Source organism: Haliotis rubra, unplaced genomic scaffold, assembly GCF_003918875.1.
Source record: "Haliotis rubra isolate DU_JTF1 unplaced genomic scaffold, ASM391887v1 Scf254, whole genome shotgun sequence".
Taxonomy (NCBI): Eukaryota; Metazoa; Mollusca; class Gastropoda; order Lepetellida; family Haliotidae; genus Haliotis; species Haliotis rubra.
This window is the reverse complement of record NW_025766603.1, coordinates 1,354,944-1,373,234: the sequence shown is the minus strand read 5'-3', so window position 1 is coordinate 1,373,234 and position 18,291 is coordinate 1,354,944. Positions and strand designations below refer to the sequence as shown.

At 37.5% G+C, this 18,291-nt stretch overlaps 3 long non-coding RNA genes across 3 annotated transcripts; all 3 read right to left on the bottom strand.

Annotated features, from left to right (window-relative positions):
• Positions 1-2,430: 2,430 nt before the first annotated feature.
• Positions 2,431-3,196, bottom strand: LOC124279644. The gene is made up of 3 exons (XR_006899432.1): positions 3,184-3,196; positions 2,915-2,999; positions 2,431-2,758 (listed from the first exon to the last, which is right to left on the bottom strand). It is a non-coding gene; the product is annotated as an uncharacterized LOC124279644 (long non-coding RNA).
• A 2,933-nt stretch (positions 3,197-6,129) lies between these two features.
• LOC124279676 lies at positions 6,130-6,640 on the bottom strand. The gene is made up of 3 exons (XR_006899443.1): positions 6,609-6,640; positions 6,400-6,438; positions 6,130-6,174 (listed from the first exon to the last, which is right to left on the bottom strand). It is a non-coding gene; the product is annotated as an uncharacterized LOC124279676 (long non-coding RNA).
• Positions 6,641-15,879: 9,239 nt separating this feature from the next.
• On the bottom strand, positions 15,880-16,778 carry LOC124279674. The gene is made up of 2 exons (XR_006899441.1): positions 16,285-16,778; positions 15,880-16,043 (listed from the first exon to the last, which is right to left on the bottom strand). It is a non-coding gene; the product is annotated as an uncharacterized LOC124279674 (long non-coding RNA).
• Positions 16,779-18,291: the final 1,513 nt, after the last annotated feature.

The window sequence follows — 18,291 nt, the reverse complement described above, 5'->3', positions numbered from 1 at the left end:
TATGATTTTGTTTGCATGCATCTCTGACCAACTAGATTGACTAACAGATTGTATAAACGTAGTACTATTCAGATGTGATGACAGGTATACCTTCGTTAAGCGTTAAAAGGTTTGGCGGGACAACTTAGGAATGGCCAGCCAGTCCTAACTTGACACCCAGAAGGAAGCATGCTACAAAAAACATGTTTTATATCATTGGAAAGATCTCAAGGAGATGAATCCAAAAATGTAATGTGCAAGTGTGTTCATGTTTTCATAAGCTCACAAATTGGCTCTGAAAATGCATTTCTGCAGAAATTTCTGGCAGAATGTTTTTTTTTTCTGCAGAAATTTCTGGCAGAATTTTTTTTTCCTGCAGAAATTTCTTGCAGAATTTTTTTCTGCAGAAATTTCTGGCAGAAAAGATTTATAATATGGTCTATGTGCCTCTGTTGCTTCTATAATCACCCTAACTGGGCAGTGGAACACTGAATTGTATATGGCAGATGCATAATCCTTGAAACCATATTAAGCAGAGCCTTCATTATTTGTACACTTGCACACATTAAAATTGTCTAAATGAATTGCTCTTTGTCAGATTTTACTTTGAAATTATCTAATTTGCAGTGTGCATGTAAATGTGACTTTACAAAATGTAACACCCATTTAATGAGGCCAGCCAAATATAAGAATACTTGGTGAAATCCAACAATTCAATCAAGATGAGATATACTATCATAGAAAGCAGATTTAACATCAGACAGTGGGAAAATAACACAAACAAGGTCATATAACATAACTGCATGTATTGTTTCATAAATGCCATAGACCACATTACAGTTACACATGCTGTACATATACAAATATATATATATATATATATATATTCTAAACACAAAAACATACACTTTGGTTATTTGCTTTTCTTTATGGCAGTCTGGTTGTAACAAAAGAACAAAATTTTAAAACTTTGACAAACTATAACAAGAATAACATGTAAATAATGAAACTTATATATCGAAGTTGAGGGACATACATAAAAACTACAAGGATGTCGGTATCATTGTGACATCTTCCAAATACGTTTCAACCAACGCAAATTTCTCAGTTATTTCATCATTATTTTAGATCTGAATATCCAAAGAAAAGATTATAGCAAATGTTTAATGTCATCGAAAGTAAAATGTATGAAAGTAGAATTGTATCATGTGACAAGTTTGACAATACTGTGTTACAAGAGAGACCTATGAGACGTTTATATCTTAAAACTAAATAACTTTTTGTGGTAATTAGGTTTTTCAAGTTGCATTCAAACCATGACATCAATGACAAACTAAATTTACACCTCAAACACAATTTGATCAATGAGTAGGGTCAATAAGTACATCAAAACACATGATAATTCCAAGAAAAGAAGGAACTTTCTAACCATGACAGGGGACCATTATGTTTTTTACTTATTGTTACCTAGACAGGGATATTTACAAGGAGAATAATCAATTTCAGACAGTTCCAACAAGAGTCATCAGAAGATGACAAATCCCCCCGGCCCCACATATTTGAAAGAACAAATCATCTGGCAGTTACTTAAAGTCCAACTTGATTTTTTTTAAGACTACATCCAAATCCCTTCCATGGAAATCAGAGATGAAAAATATAATTTTCTATAAATATACTCTGCTGAAGTTCTGTTGAAATATATTGAAAGGTTTTCAACTTGTGACTCGGACACAAAATCCACCCCTTCTTTTGAGACTAAGTCCAAATCATTTTCATGGAAACCGAGAAAAATACAAATGACGGAATCTGTAAATAGCAAAAAGGCAGCACTTTTGGATCTACTTCAATTTAACTTGTGTAAACTCTGGCAGATTTTTTTTTTAGTTACATGTAGCAGAATTGTTTTACTTCAGCAAACATCATGGATAGTTTAGTATAAATTTCATTAAATAACGTTTTCCCATTGAAAACAACTTAAAGTTTCCAGAAGCAGGATGCTGCTCAAGAATTAAAATACCTAACATAATATAAATCAAGAAGAAATAGAAATAAAGATAGAGATTTCTTTATACAAGATTTCTTCCCACTTGGTAATTCAAACTTATGAACTTGGGCTTATCTCAGTGTCCAGTTGTCTTGAAAGTCAAGTTGGGTTTCAGAGATGGTTCCTGTTACAGAAAACAAAAACATATGACAGCGGTGTATTTTACCCTGAGCCCTCCCAATGAAAAATAACTTCAGCATAAGGCATCAACGCTTCATTTATTCCAGGAAGGTTAATTGTACATGGTAAATGGTGGCAAAGGAAACAACAGGCAGAGATATATACTTCGTGACTAATTGCATAAATGTTGACCTAAAAGTGACAGCGACAGTGAGGTCTTAGTTATAAAGAAATGGCAAAATTCACAGATATTACATGTCTGTGACTACAACTTTACCATGAGTTTACGAACAATGCCTTGAGTACTTACACTATGGTAGCCTGCAGTTTGTTAGATTTAGCAACTTTGAGTTGGGTGAAACCCCGGTGGCGCGCGATTGCGCCTCTACATGGTACATAAAGCAAACTTTGGCACAGAAGAGCATTCCTGGATACCGCAAAAAAATAACAACTAACCTCTGAATAAATACACAAGTTACTTTGTAATGTAACATGTTGAGGGAATGGATTCATATTGTATGAGTTGAAATAATCTGATTACTTACGTTTTCTTCTCAATATACTTGAAATGAATTCTTTTCTTTGTCATGTCACTAAATTCAATTAGCACATATTCTGAAAAACATGAAAACACTTTCAGTCTTTTCATTTCAGGTATAAACACATTCAACATGCTTTAGAAATATATTAGACACAATAACAATGTAAGGTTTATAATAAATATGAATCATAATTTGAATATATAGGCTATTTGTATAATGTTAGAAATACCTCCATCAACACGCTCAACATGGCCAGGGTATCGAGCTGCTCTGTGCACCAACCATGGAGCCTCAACCTTGTCACCAGTCTTCAACTAAATCCAACATGTACAACACGTGTAATTATTCTCGTAGGCTTTCACAAAGTGTAAAACATCATAGTGAAAATCTCAAGCAATATAAATATGCAGCTTCTTCACAGCTCTTGAAGTTAATGTGATATAAACATTTACATATACATCTAAAGGAAATACATTGTACTCACTGAAGAAGACATACCTCAAACCTGACCCTTTGTTGAAAGCCACTCATCCAAGTTATAACCAGTCCAATGTATTTGTTTAACTCTTTCCTTCTGTAGTGACAATATTTCTTTGGCTTTATACCTATTTTTTTAATCAAGATAAAAAGAATTATGATTCATGGAAACAAGAAGGTTCACACAAATATTTATCTCCACTGTTTTGTTTTAACTTAAGAATGCTCCACTGACATTTTCCTGGTTTCTTATTTAGTCGACATGACAGCAGAAAAGAAAGTGTATGCATGTTCTTCCAAAATATACAGTTAACCTTAAAGTCCCATCAAACACTTTTTTCCTGGAAAAATTAACACCTCTTTTTAATTTCAATACTGGAAATGTCTATATCCTCCTTGAACAATAACTTTCACTACAGACTATAGCTCAAGTAACTACCAGGACAGAAATGAAGTAACTGTAGTAATAACCAGAGAGATGGGAATTATCTTTGCTAGATTCAAACCTATCAAATTTTTGTTGTTGTAGATTTGCCAAATATGCAGAATCGCTTCCAGGTATGAAAAAATAAACTACTGCAATTCTTTGAGCGACACAAAAAGTATTATCCTTCAAGAAGTTTCAGAATGAAAGAGGGTCCGACTATTGATTTTGAGTCAAATGATGATCAGTACCTAAGCAAATCTATCTGAAAATAATCATAAGAATTGATAACTAACTCATGCATTTGTGATGATTTCCAAATGTAAAGTTTCTTTTGAACAATGATGACAACAATAACTTATACCAAAAGCCGTCATCCTCTAATGCCTCCACAATCATTCCAACCTTGAATTTGCAGGGGGTATCTATGGACAAAATCCATCATATGCATGGTTAGTAACATGGACTAGTCAGCTCACTGTTATTTTTGTAGTCTATTTTCAGAGTTTTTCAATTAAAAATTCACCAAGAAATATCTTTCACACATGCTGCTTAGAAACACTGATACTGATGATCCATAATATATACTGGATGCTGTGTGACAGAGTAAGTCATAGCTAATAACACTGATACACCACAGAGCAATAACACATCATTGTTTGTCATTGAACCATCTATTTCGTTTGCTAATCTTTTATTTGTCATCTATATATTGGCAACTATGTACAGCAGGGGATGATTCCGGTGCAAACAAGTGATTTATCAGGCTCTGCCATCTGGCTGCACCATGTTATCAACAATCCTATAGTTTCCACTGACATGGATGATTCTTTAACAGGTGTGTGAGGGATATTCTTGGGCAATTTCCTCTCTCCATAAAAGTTCACATTACTTGATGTCTGACACATGTCTTGATAGATGTTTACAATTGAACTAACATGTTCATTCATAAGTTTAATTCCATTTCTGCACAGCAAAATCCACTTGTCCACCATTACAAGAATAATTTTTCCTCTGACACAGTGACCCCTGACCTTCCATGAAATGTCACGAAATGCCATGCAGTTGTGGTGGAACATGTTACCTGCACTGGCAATATTTTACCTGCACTGGTGCAGTCTAGATATGACAAAATTGATACCTGCAGTACAGCAACATTGGATTGAGTGAGTATGGTTTTACGCCGCTTTTTAGCAATATCCCAGCAATATCATGGCGGGAACACCAGAAAGTGGGCTTCACACAATTTACCCATTTGGGGAAACGAACCCAGGTCTTCAGGGTGACGAGCAAACACTTTAACCACTAGGCTACCAACACCGCCCCAGCAACATTGAAATGGCCCCAGAAAATCTAAGCATGTACAGACTAGCACTTTTCATAATTGCTCACCTCATTATTGTGTCTCCTTTTTTGCAAGTAGGACTCAACCTGAAAGAAAATGTTGTTTTACATAAAAATTATATATGACAACGAACCAGTATTCAAATATTAACAAAAAATTAGGCCATTTAGCAGTAGAGATATTTATTAACTTACCATTTCCTCAGTTTCTGCAATCCTTGATGCCTGAAAATATATTTGTCCGCATGTTATTTGTCCATCTTATAGAAGCTTGTACAAGTAGGGTTCTATTTGTCATCATGACCAGTAGGAAGAAGTCAGTTGGCTGAGTGATATGAACATCGACATTTCATTGATATTCCTTTTCCATGACCTCGCATAGGGTAGATGATTACAATGAGAGACATGTACAGATAGACTGTGGAACATTGTGGCAAAGAGCAAACTTAAGCAGTGTAAAACCATTTGTTATCTTAAAATAGGAATATCTAAAATAATATAAAATAATATCTAAATAATGCCACTCAAAGAAGTTAGGAGTATCTAGGTAACAAGTAAAAAAATTAATATGTTTGAAAACATCATTAATTTAACCTTCAGCGTTCCATATATATCCAATTCACAGATGGCAGTTTAAGGTTTCTATAACTTACCTTTTCAGGTGTTTTTTTCTTCAAAGGTTCTAATATTTGAACTTGATTGAAGAGTCTGATAAAGAAAGTTTGATACCTTATGACATTTAATGACATCATTTGTTCTTTTAATACCACTCTATAATTTACCAAACCAAAAACTTTGTGATAGCAGAAATCATTCATACTGATCAGTTTAGTTATTAAAAACTTCACTGGTGCATTTAATCAGAACAAAGCAGAAAATGAACAAATCCCCAAAAATGAAACACCATGCTTGTTGTTTTCTCGTTTAGTTTAATTGTCTTTCTTTGTTAAAGGATTTAAATTAATATTAAATATATTAAGTGTAATTACCTTTCTACCCATACTTGATGCTCTTTCCTTTGTAAGATATCACCTGAAAATGATGCCAAAACTTACATGAACAGCTTTTTCAAGCCAGAAAGAAACATAAATTGGATGAAGTGTAACATAATATGTATCATTTACATTCAATTTCAATTGACAAACCATGTATATACCTGACATTTAACATGCAAAATACAACAGAATCTGAAATTGAAATAAAATACTTACTGGAAGCTCTGGACATTCCACGCCAGGAATATTCTAAAAAGAAGATACAGACTGTTATTCTCTAATCAGTGAACTTTACAATAGTTGCCAATAAAATTACCAGCTTCACATCAAATATATGCTAATATATGTAAGTAGGACATTGCTGAGTTGATTCCAAACTCATTTCAGACACAACAAGCAGGATGAGGATTGTCATTAAGGGGTAAACAATAATATGAACAATTAAATTTTGTACAAGTGGGCTTATTAACTAACCTCCAGATGTTCCTGTGCTGATTCCTCGTGAAGTATATTCTGCAAAATGGCAAAATTTCAGTTGAAAATGCTGATTATTAACAAATGATATTATTTCTTATGAGTAATACAATCCCACCAATCCATTTACGTTTTTCAGATCTTCGTTGACATTAACTCATTTTACATAGTTGACATGTTTTCATTGAGAAGGAATTACTGTAACTCACCTGAACTAGGGTTATTTGAAAGTCACGGGCATCATCATTATCATTGAATGCATACACCTATAAATAAGAAAAATATACAGGGATAACTCGTGCCTTCAAGCATCGATATAGGAAATTTCTAATGAAATCCCTGATATCGCGGATCGACACATGCAGCAGTGTGACTGAACTTTCCAAAAACATTAAAGTGTTAGACGCTGTGCACTGGATTCACAAATTGTGGCAGGATACAACAATTTTGACAATCAGGAAGTGTTTTAGTGCATGCGGGTTTTCAACATGTGCACTGGATTCTGTAGAATCGGACACTGAAGAAGATGACATTCCTTTGGCTGTGCTTGTTGCAAACATGACGAGTAGCGCATGTAAGGTGGAAGAATTTGTAAATTGTGACTCTGACATTCCGACAGAGGACCCGGATAGTAAGGACTGGGAAGCGGAAATTCTGAAGAAACTTCGTGGTGGTACCGAGGAAGAGTGTGATGAAGAGTGTGACAATGACAATGACAATGAAGAAAGTGAATCGCTCACTACAAACCTCACATATCCCAAGGTCCTAGAGATGCTGAGGGAAATAAAACATTTTGCCATGGTGCAAAACTCACCTGAACTCTTGAACCCTGTGGCTACACTCGAAGCCAGTACAGAAACACTGATTCTAAATCAATCACTTAAAAGCCAGTCACAGTCTTTGATGACTGATTTCTTCACAAACTGAAGCTGTATGTAATAAACAAATGTAAATGTACTTTGTCAGTGTTTCGTCTTTATTATACGCATTCATGTAACATGTGTTTCATGCACGATCGTATGTTCGTCAAAGGGAGATAACTCCATAACTCCATTGAAATCTGTGTACTACGGACTACTGTATAATTCGGACTTTTTAGTCGGTCCCAAGCTGGTCCGAATTAGACAGAGTGCACACTGTAGTTGACATGTTTTCATTGAGAAGGAATTACTGTAACTCACCTGAACTAGTGTTATTTGAAAGTCACGGCCATCATCATTATCATTGAATGCATACACCTATAAATAAGAAAATAAACAATTTACGGTGGGCATTATCATTAATGTTATATTTTAAAGAAGATATGATATCAATAAGAAAAAATTAGTTACAAGGTGTCTTCAAAGTGCCTGGAATATTGCCAGGTGTGCATTGAACAACCAACAACTGATACAAGTGAATGAACATGACATGACATAAAAATATGCACAAGCACTACTATTATATTACTCATCATACATTGTTAAAAACAAATCAGAATTCACCTAGGTGGGCATGTTGGCATGACTGGATGCAATATTACAAATGCTTGGGAAGACATGCCATTACAGTTTTGAATGATTATTATTGAAAACTCATTACTGACTTTAGTAAAAAATAATCAGTCCAAATACAAAATTAGCCTCACATCAGGCTCAGGCGATCTCTGCCTCTTGCAAAGTTTCTTTATTCAGATGCTCTTGTAGCTGCTGTGACTTTTCTTTTCTCTGAAAAGTGACAATGGTATTTCCAGACTAGGTATTTCTTCCTAATTTCCTTTTCTTTCTTAATGCCTTACTCAAGTGCCTGCATATGACCGAGTGTGGTGTTAACTAGTGCTGGGAATTGGTTGAAATCTCATAATTGATGATTGGTTCATTATCAATCATCCAAAATAATTGGTGAGGGTCATTTATCCAAATTTCCTGTAATGTTTGTTATTGTACACAAAAAATGGAAAAACATGTACTAGTATTTCTTTGGTGTGTGTTTTTTTAAATTGCACAAAATGCATTTGCGAATTTCACATCTTAGAAGGAGGACTAGAATGTTAGGAATAAATTTCCTCGAGTCTTTAAGATAAATTCAGTCATGACTTTGAACGAGCTTGTAGTGCTTATGTAATGTAAAATTTAATAACAGAGACAAAACCAACCTTGTGAAACATATTTCTTAATGTAAACAAGTAATCCAAAAATTGTTTGTGTTTGATTATGAGAAAATATGATCAACTGCTGGTTTGTTTCTGTCACTGCGACCAATCTTCGATTAATTTAATTAATCGGACCGCCACTAGTGTTATCAGCAATGATACACCTTCAAGAATGACACACAATCCAGAGAGTCTGACCACCCAACTGTTTAGTTACCCTAATTGACCAGCATTGATTCTGGGGGCCATTTTTGTTAGCATGATTCTTAAAAGAATCGAAAAAAAATGAATGTACATTTACACAAGTGAACCATACCATCTTATCCAGTTCCTGTCTTAGTAATAGGTTCTGAATCCTCAGCTCCTCAATCAGTCTGTCCTTTTCTTTCAGTTGTTCCTTTAATACCAATACATCTGTAGCTGCCTCCTGACTGATTTCAGTTCCCTTCAAATATAATATACATGCCAGTTTATTCTAACGCTAATCGCCATATAACCATATAAATGGTTAACTTGTTTGAGTGGCATTTTAGAAGTTGAGACGTACAATATAGAACAAGTTTTATGGATAACAACTTCTTTATTTCGTGAGTGCGACGTTTCGATACAGATTCTTGTACCGTTGTCAAGCAAGAGTGATACATGAAGTGTAGGAGCTGCATATATATACTGTATATAACAATGAAACAACATAATAGACAAAGGAAACAACATAATTGCCATGATTGGCTAAGCAGTAAGCTGATGAAGCCAGTGAGTACACAAAGGATAGTTAATGGAAGCCAGAGATGTGAAGTTACAATGAGATGTAGTTACAATGAGATGTTTATACAATAGATGCGATGTTTATACAAAGATTGGGCTTGGTGGAGGAGTGGATCATAAGCTGATGGAATGAAGTATCCTTGGTCACGGTTGATGGTGGGCTTGTGGCGTTTGATGTGAATGGCTTCTGTGAGCTTGCGTTTAGTGAAGTCCGTTTGGTTGTTGGCGAGAATGGTGATGTCGGACCACTCTATTTCATGATTGGGGTTAGCTTTGATGTGGTCAGAGATAGGTGATTTGGTGTCGGAATTAGCAACAGAGGTGCGATGTTCTTTGACTCGGGTGTTGATGGGTCGGGATGTTTCACCTATGTAGCATTGTCCACAATCACAGTTTATTTTATAAATAACACATTTCGGGTTGTTGTTGTTGACGGTGGGTTGTTTTCTTCCAAAATATCCATTCCCTACATTGGTAAAACCATCACACCAAATCAGCCGACTCCTGAAAACAACAGGCAGGCATACACACAACCTTCTCAGCGTCCTCCAGCCTAAACAGCCTCCTCCATGCCAACGGAAGAAAACAACCCACCGTCAACAACAACAACCCGAAATGTGTTATTCCTAAAATAAACTGTACTATTCAGATGTGATGACAGGTATACCTTCGTTAAGCGTTACCATATCGTCATCCAACAACAAATCAGGTCGCAGGATGTCAAAATGGTGGCAGAAACTTCAGTTCACAGATCTCATACGTTATCGACAGCTAACGATTTATGGGTTGACATTTTAAAACATGCAGTCTCCGTAGTTCTGATGCATCAAACTGAATGAAATCAATAGAAACCAAATACAAGCAATGATTTTATGAAGGTAATAATTTATAAACAAAACGAGCAGCTCAATGAAACAGCGTTGTTTCTCTACGTTGTTTCTATGACAACTAGGTAAAGATAAGTGGGATTATTCTTCATTAGTGTTATGGGATTATTCTTCAGTAGTCTTGGGGAATTGTCTTGGTAAACTGTCCATGTCACAAAACAATACAGGTTCTGAAAAAGGAACTCAAGCATGCCTAATTAAACTTTCATGTGCCTTCTTTCCAATGGGTACCTGTTCTGTGAAGATTTTGGTCAAGATCATTAATGTTGATGTCACTTTTCATGTTGCTGTAAAACATGTTTTAATCCCTAATCATATGATGCAAGGTGTTCCATATTTCCATGATTCCTTATCATCATTTCTATTTTAATGTTAGTTCCATGTCAACATTCCAGGTGACATTTGAGGTGATTAAGAGACGTGTCTGTAATACTTGTACAGTGGAAGCCCTCTGAACCGGTATCGTTGACGCCTGGATTAGAGGGCGTGTAAATGATCATAAATTAACTAGCTTCTGTCGGGACCAAATTCTAGTGCCGATATTGAGAGCATATCGATTGGAGGGCTGCCGGCTTAGAGGTTCCACTGTATTTATATTAGACTTGGTTATTGTTGGATTTTAAGCAGCTGTATTCTTTTTAACTTTAACCTTGTGATATTTGGAAACATTTCAAGGAATGAGATGCTTCTGTTATTAAAAGTATTTTCCAATAGCAACCTTGGTTTGTTTACTAGAAACATTATATTTCACGAATACGAAGGGTATAATGTACAATTCTCCATATATTTACACACTTAATGTCTGTGAGCCAATGACATTACACATGCTTGTAAGATTCTTTTCAACAGACATTAAGACTTCAGTACTAAATAGTAATATATTTAACATTATATTATTCAAGCCAGCCCCATTGGAAGAGAGGCTTTTCTGTATTTTGGTAATAAAACACCTTTTTAACAAAACTCATTTCTTTTGGGTATTTTTATGGGGAAATGTGACAATGGTTACCTTTTACCTGGTCAGCTGGTTCTCTACAACATTTCTGAATACACCAACAACGACCAACAGAAGCTGATTGATGTCTGTACTTGGACTTCACAGAAACTGTCCACTGTCCAATATGCTTTGTCTATGTTCAGCTGCATAAACTTTATCAGTGAATTGAGTTAACCAATGTCCAAAGTGCACCTTATTTTTCACAAACTAAAAGCTAATGTGAGACTTTACATTAAGTTAAATCACAAACAAACAAACATTTGTGAGATGTTTGTGTTAAATATTCTTCAGGTTTTGCTTGTGATGCCACAGATATTGGTTTGACTCCTACCCAATGTACATATGTACAGCTGATGCCCTTGATTGTGATGTGATATTATAACTAACTACCTCTCATTTTTCAAAGATGCCCCAAACATTTACTTAAGCTTCTGATGTCTTAAGAATCACATAAACACATGTGTATGTTTTACCATTAGTAAACTGTGCTGAAGGTGTCCTGCATACATTGCTTCTCGTGCATACTGTATGAGAACACCGATATTTCAAGTTTATTGATGCTATCACAACAACTCTTTTCTACATGATCATCCCAGTCAAGAGACTTGTCCTTGCACAGGTCTTGCAGTATTTTCTTGGCTGGAAGTAGAACTGGAGATACTAGGCCAAGAGGGTCATAAAGGGAAGACATTGTAGACAAAATCCCTCGTCGTGTAGCAGGCTTTTCTGGCAAGTCAACTGAGAACTTGAATGAGTCAGACTGAATGTGCCATTGCATACCGAGAGCCCGTTCCATGGGGATGTCGTCACAGCTAAGATCTATGGCTTGAATGTCTTTAGAACAATGCTCTGGAGGAAGGGAAGACAAGACATGCTTACTGTTACTGGTAAACTTTGTGAGATTGAATCCCCCTTCAGCGCATGCCGATCGCAACTGTGAGATCAGTGTGACAGCAGATTTTTCATCCTGAACAGACTTAAGACAGTCATCTACATAAAAGTTTCTATATATTGTATAGGCAACATCAGAATCATACTTGCCCTCAGACTTGTGTGCAGATGCTTTCAGAGCATAGTTGGCGATGCTTGGGGAAGAAATAGTGCCAAAGGTGTGAACAGTCATTCTGTATTCCTTCAAATCACTGTCTACATCACCGTCAGGCCACCATAGAAATCGCAGGTAATCTTGTTGCTCCTTGGGTACTTTTACTTGATGAAACATTGCTTCAACGTCTCCCATGAAAGCAATGTCTTCTTTGCGGAACCTGGTGAGCACTCCAATCAACGAGTTGGTGAGGTCTGGACCTTGCAGCAGTACATCATTTATAGACACACCATCGAACTTGGCGCTGCAATCAAACACTACACGGATCTTGTTGGGTTTATGGGGATGATACACACCGTGATGAGGCAAGTACCAGATATGACCAGGCTGACCACAGAGTTCACTCTTGGGGACCTCACAAGCATATCCTGCTAACAGAATGGAGTTCATGAAGGCAACATAGTCCCTGTGATAAATTTCATTCTTTAACATCTTTTTTCTTTGCCACAAAATACGTTTAACAGCTTGCTGTCTGTTACATGGCATCAAATCAGTTTTGCGAAATGGGAGTGGAATCTGAAAATGACCATCAACGAACTGCATATTCTTTTCAGTGTCGTCAATGAAGCGTTGATCTTCGATAGAATATCCTCGCTGACCAGGATCCTGACCTATATCATGCTCATTGAAATCCAGCTCAAACAGTTTCAGTACATTCTCAGGTGTAATACACTCACTGACTTTTATCGTTTCCTGAAGAACTATTCTGTTGCAGACTACTGTATTGTTCTGGAGATTACGGGTTAGTTGAAGTGGTCCATTCACTGTCCAGCCAAGCTTGTAACAAACTGCAAACGGTCCTGCATCATCTGAAGAGATTATACCTAGTGGCTGTAGAGCAGCTGGACAGTTGCATCCGATCAGCAGTCCTATCTCCAAGTCAGGTTGATACGCTGGAAGCTTGTGTGCAAGATGGCTAAGATGTGACACACGTTTTAGAACATCAGGCTTAGCAATGTGATCATGTTCAACAGGCATTTCATCACGAGAAAATGTGCGTGGCAAACAGACAGAGTTAATGTTGGAGATATCAGACACTATGAGATCTGGTACAACTGACGTGTCTATGAGATCTGTCCCATTCAAAGTCTGTAACTTTAAGACACTAGGCAAATGGTTAGCATCCAGTTGTTCCCTGAGACTGTCCGTTATGAAGCAGCCAGTACTACCATTGTCCAAGAATGCATACGTTGTTACTACCCTCTCACTTCCCTTCTGTCTGACGTTTACAGGAATGATCGATTGAAGGATAGTTTCGTTGACACTGGAACTAATGGAGTTACAACTTGTTGCGCTAGTAGTTATTCTTTCCATGGGTGTCTTGGTAGTTGATGACTCGGGCGAGTGTTCAGATTTCTTGATAGGCTTGAAATTCTCATCGTGCAAAGCAGTTGGGTGACTTTTACCACAGGTCCTGCATTTTCTCCTCTTCATGCATCCCTTGACAGAGTGATTAAGTCCGTAACAACCAAAGCATCTGTTGTTCTCCTTCAAATAGGAACGTCTATCTGCCAGAGACTTGCTGCAAAACGCACTACAATTATCAATGTCATGAGGTTCCTTGCAGAAGTAGCAAGATAAGTTTGTGTTACCGTTTGAAGCACTGTTGTCGACTTTTGTAGCAAAACTCTGAGACTTGGGAACTTGTGGTTTGTTGCGTGAAGCATCATTAGCTTTGCGAGGACGATCATTGCTCACAGAAAGTGCCTGCTTACCAAAAGTTGGCTCATTTGCTGATTTAGCTGCAAAGTCTACAAAGTCTACTAGATTTCCAAATCCAACATACTGTGCTCCATTCATTCTGGCCTTGGTAACATGATCTCTCCATCTAGTCTGTAGATGCTGTGGAACCTTCTGTACAATTGACTGCATATAAGGAGCATGGTTTAATACAGACATATGAGATATGCTGTCCATCACGTGATAACACTTGATAAGAAGATAGGAAAACTGTTTAAGTCCAGAATAATCATCATTTTTCAGTGTAGGCCATGATAGCACTTTGTTCAGGTATGCTGATGATACTTTATATGGATCTGCATATTCTTTGAATAGCAAATCTCTTGCAGATTGATAGCCAGTAGTCATGTCCATATATAGACAACCAGAGACAAGATCCTTAGGCTCACCTTGTAAGTGCTGGTTCAGATAGTATAACTTGTCTGCGTCAGCTCTTGCATGTGGGATGATCCGAGCATCAAAGGCCATGATGAAAGAAGCAAACTCTGTAGGGTCACCCTGGAACTTCGGTACTTCTGGCTTGGGAAGAAACATCACGTTGACCATCTGTTTCTGAGTCTCAATAAAAAGCTGACTAGAATTAAGATCTTGATCTGGACGGTTATACCTCATGTTCCCTTGAGTTACATTGGTATGCGACCTTTGAGATGTAGGCTGAAAATCCCTAGCATCAGGATTGAGAACTTTCCTGTTTGGTTCTTTACATGCTGAAGAATGCCTCCGAGTATGAATATCATATTTGCAAGTGTTAACACTGGCCGTTGATATGGGTACTTTAGGCTTTGTCTCATTGAGAGAAGTATTGGACATGGAACATTCTCTGCCACCGTCAATGACATTTGAAACCATATGCTTAGGGTTCGACTCACGTGATTGTAGATCAAGTGTTGCATATTCCTGACCTTCAGCTTCAGCAAAGACTTGCTCACGGGCAGCAGACTTGGCAATAGCAATGTCCAGCCTCATTTCTTCAATGTCCATCTTGGTCTGCCGCATCATCTTCTCCATCTCCAACTTCTTATGCAACATAGTCCTCTCTGCGAGCAGACCTGCAAGCTTAGCCTTTTCACATGTATGAGAAGATACTGACCCACTGACGCTTGTACGTGATGTGGAAGATTTGGACTTAGACTTCTTACTCTCACACGAACCTGTAGCAGATGCCGACTCATTCTGAACTTCTTCCACCAAGTCCTGTTCAGTGGATTGGATCCAATGCTTGGTCAAGTCCTTGAATGCCAACATGGAATTCACCCTGATGTCTACGATCTGCTGCACACCGTGCCTCTCAGCTGGTTCTAACTCGCTGCAATAGAGCTCAGCACAGGTGAGGTACCTAAAATACAACTGGTTAAATGTATCAGAAGCAGTCTTAACTAAATGCAAATTGTCACCACTTTCCATCAACTCATTAAGCTTATTTCTACATTTAGTAACAGCTGAAAGAGAAGTAGCAGCCTTATTTCTCAACAGATGTAAATGTTCAATTTTAGCCTTTTCAGTAAGAGTTCTTTGACGAGAAGAACGTCGAACGTCATCACTTCTGTCTTGTGAACCACCAACAGCACCCTGGACACCATCAAAGTCATGAACATCGGATGCATAAACATTCTCAGTGCCATTAGGAATGTCACCAGTTATGTTGTGCGAATACATCGTTCACGTTGCACAACAAAGTCAAAATATGAGCACCATACCTTGCACACGTTGAATACAGAAACGACACCATGCAAGGTTGGAAGAGTGATGTAGCAATACGGCCTCACACAGAAGACATCAAGAACGTCGTTGTCATCCTCTGACTGTAAATTTTTCCAAACAAATGTAGACGCAAGAATAACAATTCACCAAGAACTCGCATCCACAGGGTTTTATTCGTTGATGGTAAACAATGGTGTGCGTTGATATACGGTGACACGTACAAATGAATGTAAGATACACGTTGAACGTTGGTCATTGGTCGTGTAAAAGGATAACTAGTTGAGTTGATGAGTGACTGAGTGGATGAGGTTTGGAAAACTAGAATAAACAGAAACAATTTGTAATATAATTTGACTATAAAATACAATGCATTGAAGAAATATCATCTAAATTTATGTTTAACAACTTTGAAAACCTTTGAAGATTCTTTGAACACTTTCAGAAAATATGGCATGTAACAATAACATTATGAGGCCATGAACTTCAAAGAAGACTATTAAACATTATATTTATACAAAATAGAATAGTAACTGTGAAACAATAAAGATGCAAGACTTACATTTGTGTTCCTGTGCTCTACATTAATATTAACAGTCAGAGGAGACCTCTTGACGCTATGGAGGCTGCTACCACACTGAAGCATGGGGTCCCAGTACCACATGTGCTTTTTAAGGTCACATGACAGGAAAATTGTATTATGGGATATGAAACATAACAAATCTGCAAAAGTTTTATTAGAAAGCTGGGATTGAACCCTAGCTGGCTGGGTTACTAACAAGGGAGGTAATACCTGATACTAGAATGAAGTAAGAGCTGCACTGTGCTATGGAGACAGTACACATTAGGTAGACATTTATAATGCATGAAATATGCAAATGAAAATTATGTGAAAATACCTGCATGAGGGAAATATGCACAGAAAAAATGAAACATGTGTATCTTGCATTAACACCACATTACTAAGTTGCAAGATAAGCCACCGAGGTTCAACATGCAGGGAGGAGATGCGTGTGCCCCATGTCCTGCGTGTATCCAGAGAAGATAAACCTGGTGACAAGGATACAGAATGTGCGATTCTCTAGAACGAAATCAATAATGTCATCAATCAATTAAAGAAGGAGATTCACCTGACTTACCTATAGCTGACTGGATAATGTGTATATAAATCTGAGATTTGTGTTAATATTTGCCACATTCATTCACGAATTGATATGATACCAGAACAGAAGAGAAATAAACGTGACGACATTGAAAACTGTACTTTGATTTCTGACCCTCAACTATAACTTGGATCATCAGTTATGTCTAAACCTGGACCATCAATTATATATCTAAACCTACATCATCAGTTATATCTAAACCTGAATCATCAGTTATATCTAAACCTGAATCATCAGTTATATCTAGACCTGGACCATCAGTTTCATCTAAACCTGGACCATCAGTTATATCTAAACCTGAATCATCAGTCATATCTAAACCTGAATCATCAGTTATATCTAAACTTCTGGGTTATCGAATGTCACTAACTTTACTCTTTCTTTCCCCAAGTAATCAATTTGGGAATGATCATGTAAAGGTTATATTGATTTGCATGGAACAATATCAAAGTATAGATAAAGTATTATTCAAAAGAAACGATACCACGTGTTTGAAAGGACATTAAAGAAAACAAAAGATAAAGAAATTTTAGTTTGGTATATTTCATTTGAGATATTTTACACGTGTACAAAATTTCATATCAATCAATCCTTTAAAAACATGAGCCCAGGCCTGTTCATACGTGAGGGGCCAAAATAAAAAATTTAATTCAAACACAAATGAGGAGGCAAGCCTAGAAAATTCCCAACAGACGTCTCAAAGTCATGTTAGTACCGAGTATGTCCACCGTGAGCGTCAATACACGCTAGTACACGTCTAAGGGTTGATGACTTCAAACGGCGGATGACGTTGGGGAGATGCGTTGCCATCCACTAAGGAGGCATTGTTCCAAGTTTTGGATGTTGACTGGAGGCACAGGACGATTTCTAAGTTGACGATCGATATGATCCCATTCGTGTTCGATTGGGTTCATGTCGCAAATGGTAAAACCTGAATGTTGGAGTTGGCGAGGAACTTCTGAGTCAGCCTTGCCGTATGTGGCCTCGCATCATCGTGCTGGAAAATGATTCCACGAGGCTGTTGTTGAATGAATGGCTGAACAACTGGTCGTTAAATTTCATCTCGATAACGCTGTCCATTCAGGTTTCCTTGAATTACGACGAGCCTTTGGCCTTTGGCGGCACCGCATATTCCACCCTAAACCACTAAACCTCCGCTTCCGAATGGCCGGACTTGTTGAATATAATTCTGTGCCAAACGTTCACCAACTCTTCGGTACACACGCTGCCGACCATCGTTCCTGAAGATGCAGAATCTCCTCTCACAGAAAACCTGACCTGTGCCCAGTCTCGCCCGCGGCTGTTGCCAACGTCGAAGTCGCCTGACCCACACCAGTCTGTTGGCTCGCTGTTGAGCTGTCAGGAACGCTCCGCGGTAGGGGCAACGTATCCGGATACCATGTGCC